General features: G+C 41.7%; 1 protein-coding gene across 1 annotated transcript in view; it reads right to left on the reverse strand.

Annotated features, from left to right (window-relative positions):
- The window catches only part of RBFOX2 (RNA binding fox-1 homolog 2), a 274,449-nt gene that overhangs the window by 263,064 nt on the left and 1,143 nt on the right, over nt 1–10,242 (reverse strand). The gene's annotated exons all lie outside the window — the stretch shown is intronic.

Raw genomic sequence — 10,242 nt, forward strand, 5'->3', positions numbered from 1 at the left:
AACCAACAGCAATTATGGCTGCTGAGACACAAACACCTACTAAGAACTAAACCTTCCTTTCTCACAATTCAACACCAAACTTGGTTCACTGAACAGCCTCCTGATAGCAGTGACATTCAATCAGGATAAAACTGGACATTCTGGATATGTCTGGTATAGAAGATGTCATACTGAATAAAATCACACTGCTGTTAGATTCTATGTGCAATGACTCAAGGCAGATCCTGAGTATCATTACTAACTCAATGACAAATAGGGTATCTGACCCAAAAAGAGCCCTTCTAGTACAAAAAGACAGGATCAGGAGCAGCAGACTGGGACAGGTGGAGAGCTGAGGATGCCTATCTTCTGCCCAAACATCTTTAAAGGTATCATCAGTCAGATATTTGTAGGGTATTCACATGAAAGAATAGAGATGCAGAATTTAGGTCTCTGAAAATAAAAACCTGAAACATTAAAAAGAAGATTATAGATCTCCAACCCTGTGATTCCATGAAATGCAGACTCCCACTTTATGAGGTCCTGTACTAATCAGGGTCATCCTTACCAGAGACATTTAGACATAGTAATCTCAGTAGCCCAGGACAGAGTAATCCTAATTCCAGAAACCTAACAAAACAAAACGAAACAAAATCTACAAATTGCTCTGATCTCCAAATATTGAGAAAAGAAAAGCAAAGTACAGATAGTATGCATATTAATACCACCATCTGAGTTTCTAAAAGGGATTAGAGAAACTACCATGTAGGTACTACCTCTGGAAGGATACCCAGACAACTAACCATACTGGTTACCTCTAAAGAGAAAACTAGGTAGTTGGGAGAAGGCAGAGACTTTTTACTTTTTTGTGTATTTTGTATCATTCACCATGTGAATATATTATATGCTTAAAAAATAAATGACAAGGCGGGCGGGGGAGGGGGACATTCCATGAAAGGAACCCTCAGAGAAACCACACCAGAATAGTAAGAAAGACCAAGAAATGAAAGATTCTACTTAGACCTAAAGCCAAAAGTTTGAGCTTACTGCTTGCTATCATACACGCTCTCTGAGCCTGAAATAACTGAAATGAGCACATCATCTCCCTTACCTGATTGAAGCAGGGAGCTGGTCAGATAACTTCTAGATGCCTTCGGCTCTCATTTCATACTACCCACCATTATCAATCCAGTGACTTATTTATTGCTGATCTATTATCTGATCAACAATAAAATTAGAGACGGGATAACTCTGATACAAAAAACAAGCCAACAACAATAACAAATTACCATACATACAGCAACTAATTATCCCATTGAAGCTCCCCCAAATATGAACTACAGGAAAGTGAGATAAACACATGAAGCCTCTAATACAATGCTTGGCACATACAAGTACACACGAAATTTTAGCAAAATCCCTATTCAAAACCCTGGATACTTTCTGTGCCTGTGGTGGGAGCAGCAGGCGCGCCTTCGGCATTCAGACCCAGGCCAGCCAGTTCACGGACCTGTCAGCACCGTGCCTCGGAAATGCTCGGCCAGCAAACGCACCACTGGCACCAAGGACCACACGTCCATCCAGATGAATGTGGCCGAGGCTGACGAGGTCACAAGTAGCTTCAACTGCCAGTTTAAAACCTAGGCTATCTGTGGGGCCATTAGCAGGATGGGTGAGTCAGATGACTCCATCCTCCAACTGGCCAAAGCCGACAGCATCGTTTCAAAGAACTTCTGACTGGAAAGGACCATGGATGTGGAATATTTGTCATAAATAAATAGTAAAATCGAAAAAAACGAAACCCACTGGCTAGATCCAAATTACTGAAGAAACGGGATCTGTGACTTCTACATGAATCAACTGTCAGGTAACAGACAAAATGTTTTCAATATTAAATATATGTCACGTGAAGACAATGAAGTTCAGGTTCACTATTCATTCTTTCTCAATCATACCCTGTGGTCTAAGGAGCACAAGGCCCAAAGGAAAAGGCACTGAATAAAGAGCCACAAAATCTGGTAGAAGCACCAGTTTTGCCACTTCCTAGTCATGAGGCTTAAAGAAGTATATCTTTACCATCTGAAAAATAGGAAAAAGAATCACCTATCTTTTGGGGTTGTTTTAGGGAATATACAGGAACCTGTATCAAAGCATTTCATAAACTATAAAACATAATATAAATTTAATTGTTGTACATTATCTGCAATTTTAGTCACCAAGCTTCAAATCCAAAGATGGTGATTACAGAAAAAGCAACAAAAATTATTAAAGAGATTTTTACAAATAGATCTATAATGACTGATTTATTTTTTTCCAACAAACATTTACTGTGTTCTTACTACAAGATCTCTCTGACACTATGGAGAAGCCAAGGATACAAAGACTAAGAGACTATTCCTGCCTTTAAAGAAGCCAAGGGGAGCCTGGATGGCTCAGTGGGTCAAGCATCTGACTCTTCATTTCGGCTCAGATCATAATCTCAGGGTACTGGGATTGAGCCCCATGTCCAGCTCCACGTTCAGTGGGGAGTCTGCTTGAGATTCTCTCTCTCCTTCTCCCTCCACCCCTTTCCCCGCTATGCTCACTCTCTCTCTCCCTAAAAAAAAATAAACCTTTAAAAAAAAAACAATCGGGGTACATGAAAATAAGGCTTGGTAATTATAATAAAAAATAGCTATTACATATTGAACACCTATTATGTGTCAGGCCCTGAATAAGCACATTATATACATCATCTCTTTTAATTCTTACACTATATATTTTACAAGGGAAGAAGCTGAGGCTTAGAAAGGTTAAATAACTTAGCCAAGATCATACAACTGTGATATGGAAAAGCTAAGGCTCCAACTCAGCTCTGTCTGGAACCCATTCTTTTTTTTATAATCTTGGAGTGGGAAAAACTTTTCTAAGCCAGGGACACACACACACACACACACACACACACCCAGAACCCATTCCTGAAAACATTAGTAGACCTTGTTACATTAAAAAATAATAATCTTGGGATGCCTGGCTGGCTCTGTCAGTACGCCATGCAACTGTTGATCTCAAGGTTGTGAGTTCGAGGAGCCCCACGTTGGGTGTAGAGATTACTTAAAAATAAAAAAATCTTAAAAAAATAAAAATAATTTTTTTAAAAATCTTAAAAAATAAAAATTAACTTCTGATATAGTCATTGAAAATAGCAGTGTGCAAAGGCATGCAGAGAGTTTGCTAGTGTCTGTGTGGAAAAAAAGGAGAGGCTAACACAAGAAACAAACAATGGGGGTTAGTTGTTTAGTGAAGGGGTACAGAGCACTTGGGGAACCAGACGCTTCACTAAATACATTTTTGTAAATTCAGAGTTGCATCTGCTTATGAAAAGTAAAATGTGGTAGTTCAAATTTTGTTTAACTTTATTCCAAAGTTATTTGATTTTTCTTTTCTCAGCAGAATGACACCTATTCCCATTTCTCAAAGAGCAATCGATGGAAAACAGTTTGGGACACTCTGAATTACACAATTTCCTCGCCTAAAACAGGATGCTGGGCCAGTCAGGCTTTTCTCTTGTATTGGAATTGATACTTTTTTTTAACTGAAGTATGGTTGACAAATTGTTTAGGTTTCTTCAAACTCTGGGATACTATTAAACCAAACAAGTATTTACTATTTGCCTAAAACTAACACTGAAAAAAAAACAATTCATAGTGAAGCTCAAATCCAGTAAGGGTAAATGATTCCCACAAAAGCCCAAGAAAATCAAACACAAGGTTTCCTGAAACAGGCTTCCCAGGATTAAAAAGCAAAGGATAACACTTACTCCAAAACTACTCCTAGAAACAGAAATGCAAAGTAAACATAAAGGAAAACTGCACATACACACAGATACATGGGTATCTGCTAATCACAGCATTTTTACACAGCTGACAAAAATCACTAATGGTCCGTGATAAGCACCTTTCTGAAAGACTTCTGCTATATGTACGCAAAACGCCAAAATTAACCAATTGATTTCCAACACTGTAAAACATAGCCAGATCAAAGCCAAAATGTTGCAGCAAAAAGATCTATTTGGAATCACAACAAGCAGCTAGAGACCTGTAACACCAAGTAGAGAGACCAAAAAAATGTGTCTATAATGCATATGAGCAGCAGCTGGGGATGGGGAGGGGGCTGCCAACAGAAACAGTAACTTCTAAGCCCCCACACGGACCTTTTAAATATGACCGGCATCACTTCAAAGTCTGAGATGATATCAAAATTAGCCAAATCAGCTTATTCAAAGTCACGAGTCAGACTATGGCTTCAAGTAGGAACACAACACACAGAACACACAGTAAACCACACAGGTCAGGATGGCAGGGCCGACATATATCAAATGGCCCTGCATCAGTGACAGCCACGTAGCACCTCTCCCTGTTCTTCAAACAAGTCTGCCCCTGCCTCTCTCACAGAGACACAGCAGGAAGACCAGACGCGTGCTTTCAAAACAAGCCCTACCAACTCCCGTAAGCCTTGCCAAAACTCCCACCATGAGAGGCAGCCATTGTGGGGACTTCCTGAAGTTCCAACAAAGTCCTCCAACCCATTGTGCCAGCTATTGACAGGGACAGTGTTCCTGCAAGTTTGTATGAGGTGCAAACCAATGAGTTAAGCTTTGTGGACGCTGGGAGCCACCACAAAACGTCTTCCAATTTTGCCAGGTTTTGCTTTGAAATCGCACAATCCTACAACCCCATCCCCTGGAAACCAAGAAAGAGCAGGTGAAAGCTGTCAAAGCCACATATTCAGCGCATTAGGGGACAAGACAGTCTGAATAGGGGATAAGCGACCTCATTTGCAGACTCTTTTGCACAGGATGGGGGGGAGTAAGAAAAGAGGGGAGAGGAAGCTAAACAATTCCTGCTTTTTACCCAAAATTATTTTTTTAGCCCAAAATTATGACCCACCCTCCTCAGAATTTTTGTGGCATACTGAACTGCAGAAGGAAAAAAAAAGGAAAAGAAAACTTAAGGCTGTAAATGTAACTGTATAAAACTCCCCCAGAGAGGATGACCTACGAAACTAAGCTCCACGCAACAAGGGCTAACTAGGCAGCTGCTTTTCTACTTGTCTAACAGTCCAAGATAAATAGAGCAGGCTCATGGAAGCCCACCAACTTCCAGAAAAATGGAACCAAAGTCCTCCTGACTCAGGACAAACCACATACCCCTGAAATAAGTCCCTAAATGAAATCCATATAGGTCTGTTTTGGGAAATCATTCTGGCTGACAGCAATTAACGCCCCTCCTCCAAACAGCTGCCAATGTGCAGAGGAAAAAGCTGCTCAAAATAAGGCAAATGGAAGAACGTCCCATGATCCTCTGTTCCCAAAGTGTTCCAACTCAAGCAGTAGCTGGAGCCCACACTCAAACCCCAGAGTGCCCCCAACCAGGTCTGCACTGCCTCTAGGTCCACTAGGACAGTTTCTGGCCCCGCCCACGCAAAACCCCATCGCTGAGAGTCCCACAGCAACCCTGCCCATCCTTCATGATAAATCATGCCTTGCTGTGATATTTACGATTAGGATCTGACAAAATCGATTCAGCCAAAAAGAAAAATAAACAGTATGCTTCCTCAGAAACCACATGTGCCTGGAATAAAATATCCAATACTTGGTGCAAAATCTCTTTTCCTCAGCAAAGGAGAAACCAAGGAACCAGCCTTCACATGGGAAAAAATCCCACATACCAAGGTATTATCTGAGGACTTAGGTCCCTAAAAACCCAAGTATTATGGTTGAACACACCCAAGTATTACGGGAAGTCTAAACTTCAAAGGCTGTTTCCACCCTTGGGAAAATGGGTTTCTAAGCAGTTACTCAACCATTATCATTTAAAATTCAAAATTGTCATCTACTTCATAAGCAGTATTTATCATGTGTCCCATATCCTCAGTTGAAATTTCTAGATGCCACGTACGTGCAGGATACGTCAGAAGAAAGTGGTATTACTGGCTGCTCTCGCGCTCATTCCCTTCTTAGAACCTGCTTTATTCATTCAGAATCCAAAAAGCCAGAGGCATTACAAAGTATACCTGGTTGCCTGTAAAGGGGCCCCAACTAAGTAGTCAGGGAAATCTTGAGGTTAGAGAACAGGCGAGGATTATATAGCAGCACAAATCAGAAGCTGAGCGGGAAGGAGGTGGGAGAACAAGGGACAGGGGAGAGAATTTCTGTAAAATACATCTACGAATCTATTTCCAAGGTTGCGGTGTAAAAGAACTCTATCAAGTTTCCTCATTTTCAAGCACATCCAATGAGTGATCTGGAAAACAACATGCATTTTGTGAGGTGTCTCAGTTGGGATTTTTCCTGTACCCACAAAAGAAGCTATAATAGCTTATGAAATTCATTGGTTGAGAAGGGAAAGGTTAAGGTCCACAGTTGATCAAATGAGCTTAGTCCCAAATGGTGGTAATATCTCCGAACTCAAACACTCCAGAATCTCTCAGCAGCACTGTAAAAGACAGATCAACAGACTGCTCCAATGAACTGGAACAGGTTAGCTCTAATTGCCCCTTACTTGTGTGGTTCCTCTCTTTTCCTTAACCACACCATCACAAAGGCGCTTTTTACACATACACACGTGCACTCAATTAATATCTGAGCACAGGAAACTAAACATTAGGTTGCCATGCCCACCCAACACATTCAGCAGTTAAATTCCACCCCCGCTTCTGTTTTTAAAGACCCTTTTCTCACCTTTAACCCTGATATCAATGGAAAGATCAGGTACCATTCACAAATCCCACAACACCCAGTCTTCACATGAGCTGGAAAGCAGACCAAGAGCCAGACCCCCCAGGGAAAATCTGGAGAAACAATTAAAGCCATCTGCAGGCCCTACTGAGGAACAGAAAGACAAAGTTCAATTCAACAAGAATCACAGTTTCTTGACTACTGGGGCGCAGGCACAGTGCTAAATCCTAGGGATCCCAAAGGATCCCTCGATCTCACAGTCTGGGTAGGCGTGGAGGGGCAGACATCTGAACAAATGGTAAAGCAAAATGTGCTAAAACAGAGCTATGGACATCGTGTTTTAGAAACCGGCAGGATGTGGGAGGGACGGGAGCAGACACAAAAGGCATCCAGGAGGAGTCAGTACCCCAAATGATTCTTAAAGATTGAGCCTTCCAGGTGAGAGAGAGAGAGATGGTGAGGCAGGAATTTCGGGTAGAAAAAAACAGAAACAAAAGCACAAAGGTTATGAATGAGCCCGCGTGGCACAGCATGCTTAGGAAACTAGAAGCTCCGTACCACGGACTAAGAGGTGGACTGTAGAAAATTCGATGAGGCTACAAAGACAGGCTGAAGTCAGGCCAGAAGGAGGCCAAGCGAGAGAATGGACTTTATCTGGAAGTCAAAGACAAACTATCAAGTGTTTTTAAAAATTAAACTCTTTTAGGTAGGTGACTCTTCGTAGTCTGCAGGGAGGTTTGAAGACTGGAGAGGGACCACAAGAGACAAAGGCATCCCAGCTCAATTTCCACAAACCAGAATGAGAGCAGAATTGCCATCTATTTGATGTAATATATTTAACTAGCAAACCTTGTAACATTTGAAACACAACCGACATTTTCACCACTCCTGCATCCTGGGTACCACCCGAACGGCCAGTGCATCTGTCACACCCACTCCCAGTGGAGATCCCACAGCTTCCACGAAAAGTCCACATGCTCAATGCAGGCATTGTGATAACTCACTAGCTCTTTTAGTGCTTAGCAAAGAAGTAAACCTCTCCTCTTCCTCCTCCTCCTCTAACTAGAAAGCCCATTCACCTCCTCCACCCAGATGCCGAGCAAATTCAGTTCAACACACTGCTCATCTCTAGTAGTCCCTAACTCTGACACTTAATCAATCAGAAACGCATTAACCACTCCATGCTGATCAAGCAGTAAGCAGGAACTCACGGAGTGCTGTACAGCAGGTTATAAGGGAGGCAAGGAATACACAGTTACTCCTGGGCTCCATGATAGACGCTTTAAATCATCTCAGTTACTCATTAGGGCAGCTCATAAGAGTATGTATTAATTCTCCCAGTTCACAGATGTGTAATCAGGAGCTCAGATGTTAGACATTCTACCAAAGGTTATTCATCGGCTAAGTGGAAGAGCCAGGAGTCAAACCCAAAATGAGAAAATCTAAACAGTGTTTCTTTCACTACCCCATTCTTCAAGTATACACGGATATTAAACATAATTATATACATTAAGGTTGACCGTAATAATAGTAACAACAACAATATCTCCCCTTTAAAAACTAAGAGGGGACCCATAACGTACAGTCTCAGATCAAGGGTTCACTCAGAACAGTCATAATTAAGTGATCACAACTGGGATCTCCAAATGCTACTAAAAAGATTACAACTGAGCACTGGTGACCCAAAAATATTCAGACTCAAATAATCAAAGCAACCTGGCTATACTTGAGAGAAATGTATCAAATCTTCCATACACTTTCCCCTCAGAGACCCTACGATAACATCTGAAAAAACTCATGGCTGACTGCTCATTCTCTCTCTCTCTCAAGTGATTTCCCAAACAACTTTACCCACCCAAATTACAGAAATATGTCCAAGATTCACATGGCAGTTCTGATCCGATTTGCCCCAATCCTGGCTCAAGCAGCTTTGCACTACCCTCCTAACTAGATCAGTGCCAGCCAATGGGTTTATTCAAGCTGATCTGTGATGGATTAGATAATGAAACCTTAGCCATGTAAGCTGCCTGCTTGTATCGGGGCTGTAGGGGAGAAGAATAAGAAATCCAATACTCCTAGGGGCCACCTAAAACACCAAGTGCACTCGCCATCCCTTGCTCCATCTGTCCACTCATCCAATTACTGCCATTTCCTTCCCATCGTCCCTGACACTCTTCCCTTCGGTCTTTGGGAGGGAGAGCTCATAGGCACCAGAATAAAGGCGTTTACTATGCTCTACAAATGCATATCAACAAAAATTCAAGCAAAGCCATTCACTAAAATGACTGTCTTTACTGTTTCTACAAATTATGAAAGCCTGGCATCAAACTGACGACCTGAGAGATGCCAAACTGGAGCTGCACTGGTAACATTCTTGTTTACACGAAGTAGTGGAGTGAGTGTCTTTCTCCCCAATCCTGTAATCTTGAGGCCTGTCTGCACCAGTCTGTTTTATACCAAAATGAAAGTTAAATCTCTAGTTAGTTTCTGTTGTGTTCACATGTCAGTGTGAGAGAGAAAAACATGACAAGGTGGCTAGAAAATGGGAGAGGGAGTTGGGAGACAAATTCAACTCAGGCTAGTCTCATGAGTCACCCTAAAGAATAGTCCTACTTCGAATTCAGATCTGTCTGTCCTTCTTCTCAAAGACATTCCAAGTGTTACATTCACAGGCTTTCCTTGTGAGGCTTGAAAAAAAATCAGTAATTTTTAAGGTGACTGTGCCTCAGTTTCTCCATCTCCAATATTTAAAGCTCTGGTAGTATTATAGGCTGAATGTCTGTGTCCCCACAAAATTAATATGTTGAAGCCCTAGCCCACAGGGTGATGGTATTTGGAAGGGGGGCCTTTGGGAGGTGATGAGGTTTAGTGTAGGTCATAAGGGTGGGACCCCCATGATGGGATTAGTACCCTTCTAAGAAGAGGAAGAGAGAGATCTCTCTCCGTCCAGGAACATACACCCAGAAAAGGCCATGTGAGAAGCCAGGAAGAGAACCCCTCAGCAGACACCAAATCTGCCAGCACCTTGATCTTGGGACTTCGAGCCTCCAGAATTGTGAGAAATAAATTTCTGTTGTTTAAGCCACCCAGTCTTTGGCATTTTGTTATGGTGCTCGAGGAGACTAAGACAAGTAGAAATGAAAAATTCAATAATTTTTGTGAGACATCATTCATGAAATTACTTGGAAGGAAAGCACATTATTTTTATAGCTCTACTCAAATGGTAGCACCATGTTCAGCATCAGCACCAAACACCCAAACGAGAATCCACAGAGACATCCACCTAGTAGGAAAGAAACAAGCAAATGGAAAGATAAACTATTACAAGAAATGAAGCATACACATAGAAATCACAGGCTACCTGGAACCTCTGCCCTAAGACCAGAAAGAAAGCTTTCCTACTACCAGAATAACAACTGCTGAACCCACTTAACTAAACTGGATTTATGACTCGATGGTCAGAAGCAGTTAGCTGGCCATATAATAATCACATACCAACATTTCACTGCCATAAAGAATTTTGCTGAAAGCTAGAAGTAATAATT

The sequence above is a fragment of the Leptonychotes weddellii genome, chromosome 5 (assembly GCF_054177405.1).
Source record: "Leptonychotes weddellii isolate Sample4059 chromosome 5, ASM5417740v2, whole genome shotgun sequence".
Classification (NCBI taxonomy): Eukaryota; Metazoa; Chordata; class Mammalia; order Carnivora; family Phocidae; genus Leptonychotes; species Leptonychotes weddellii.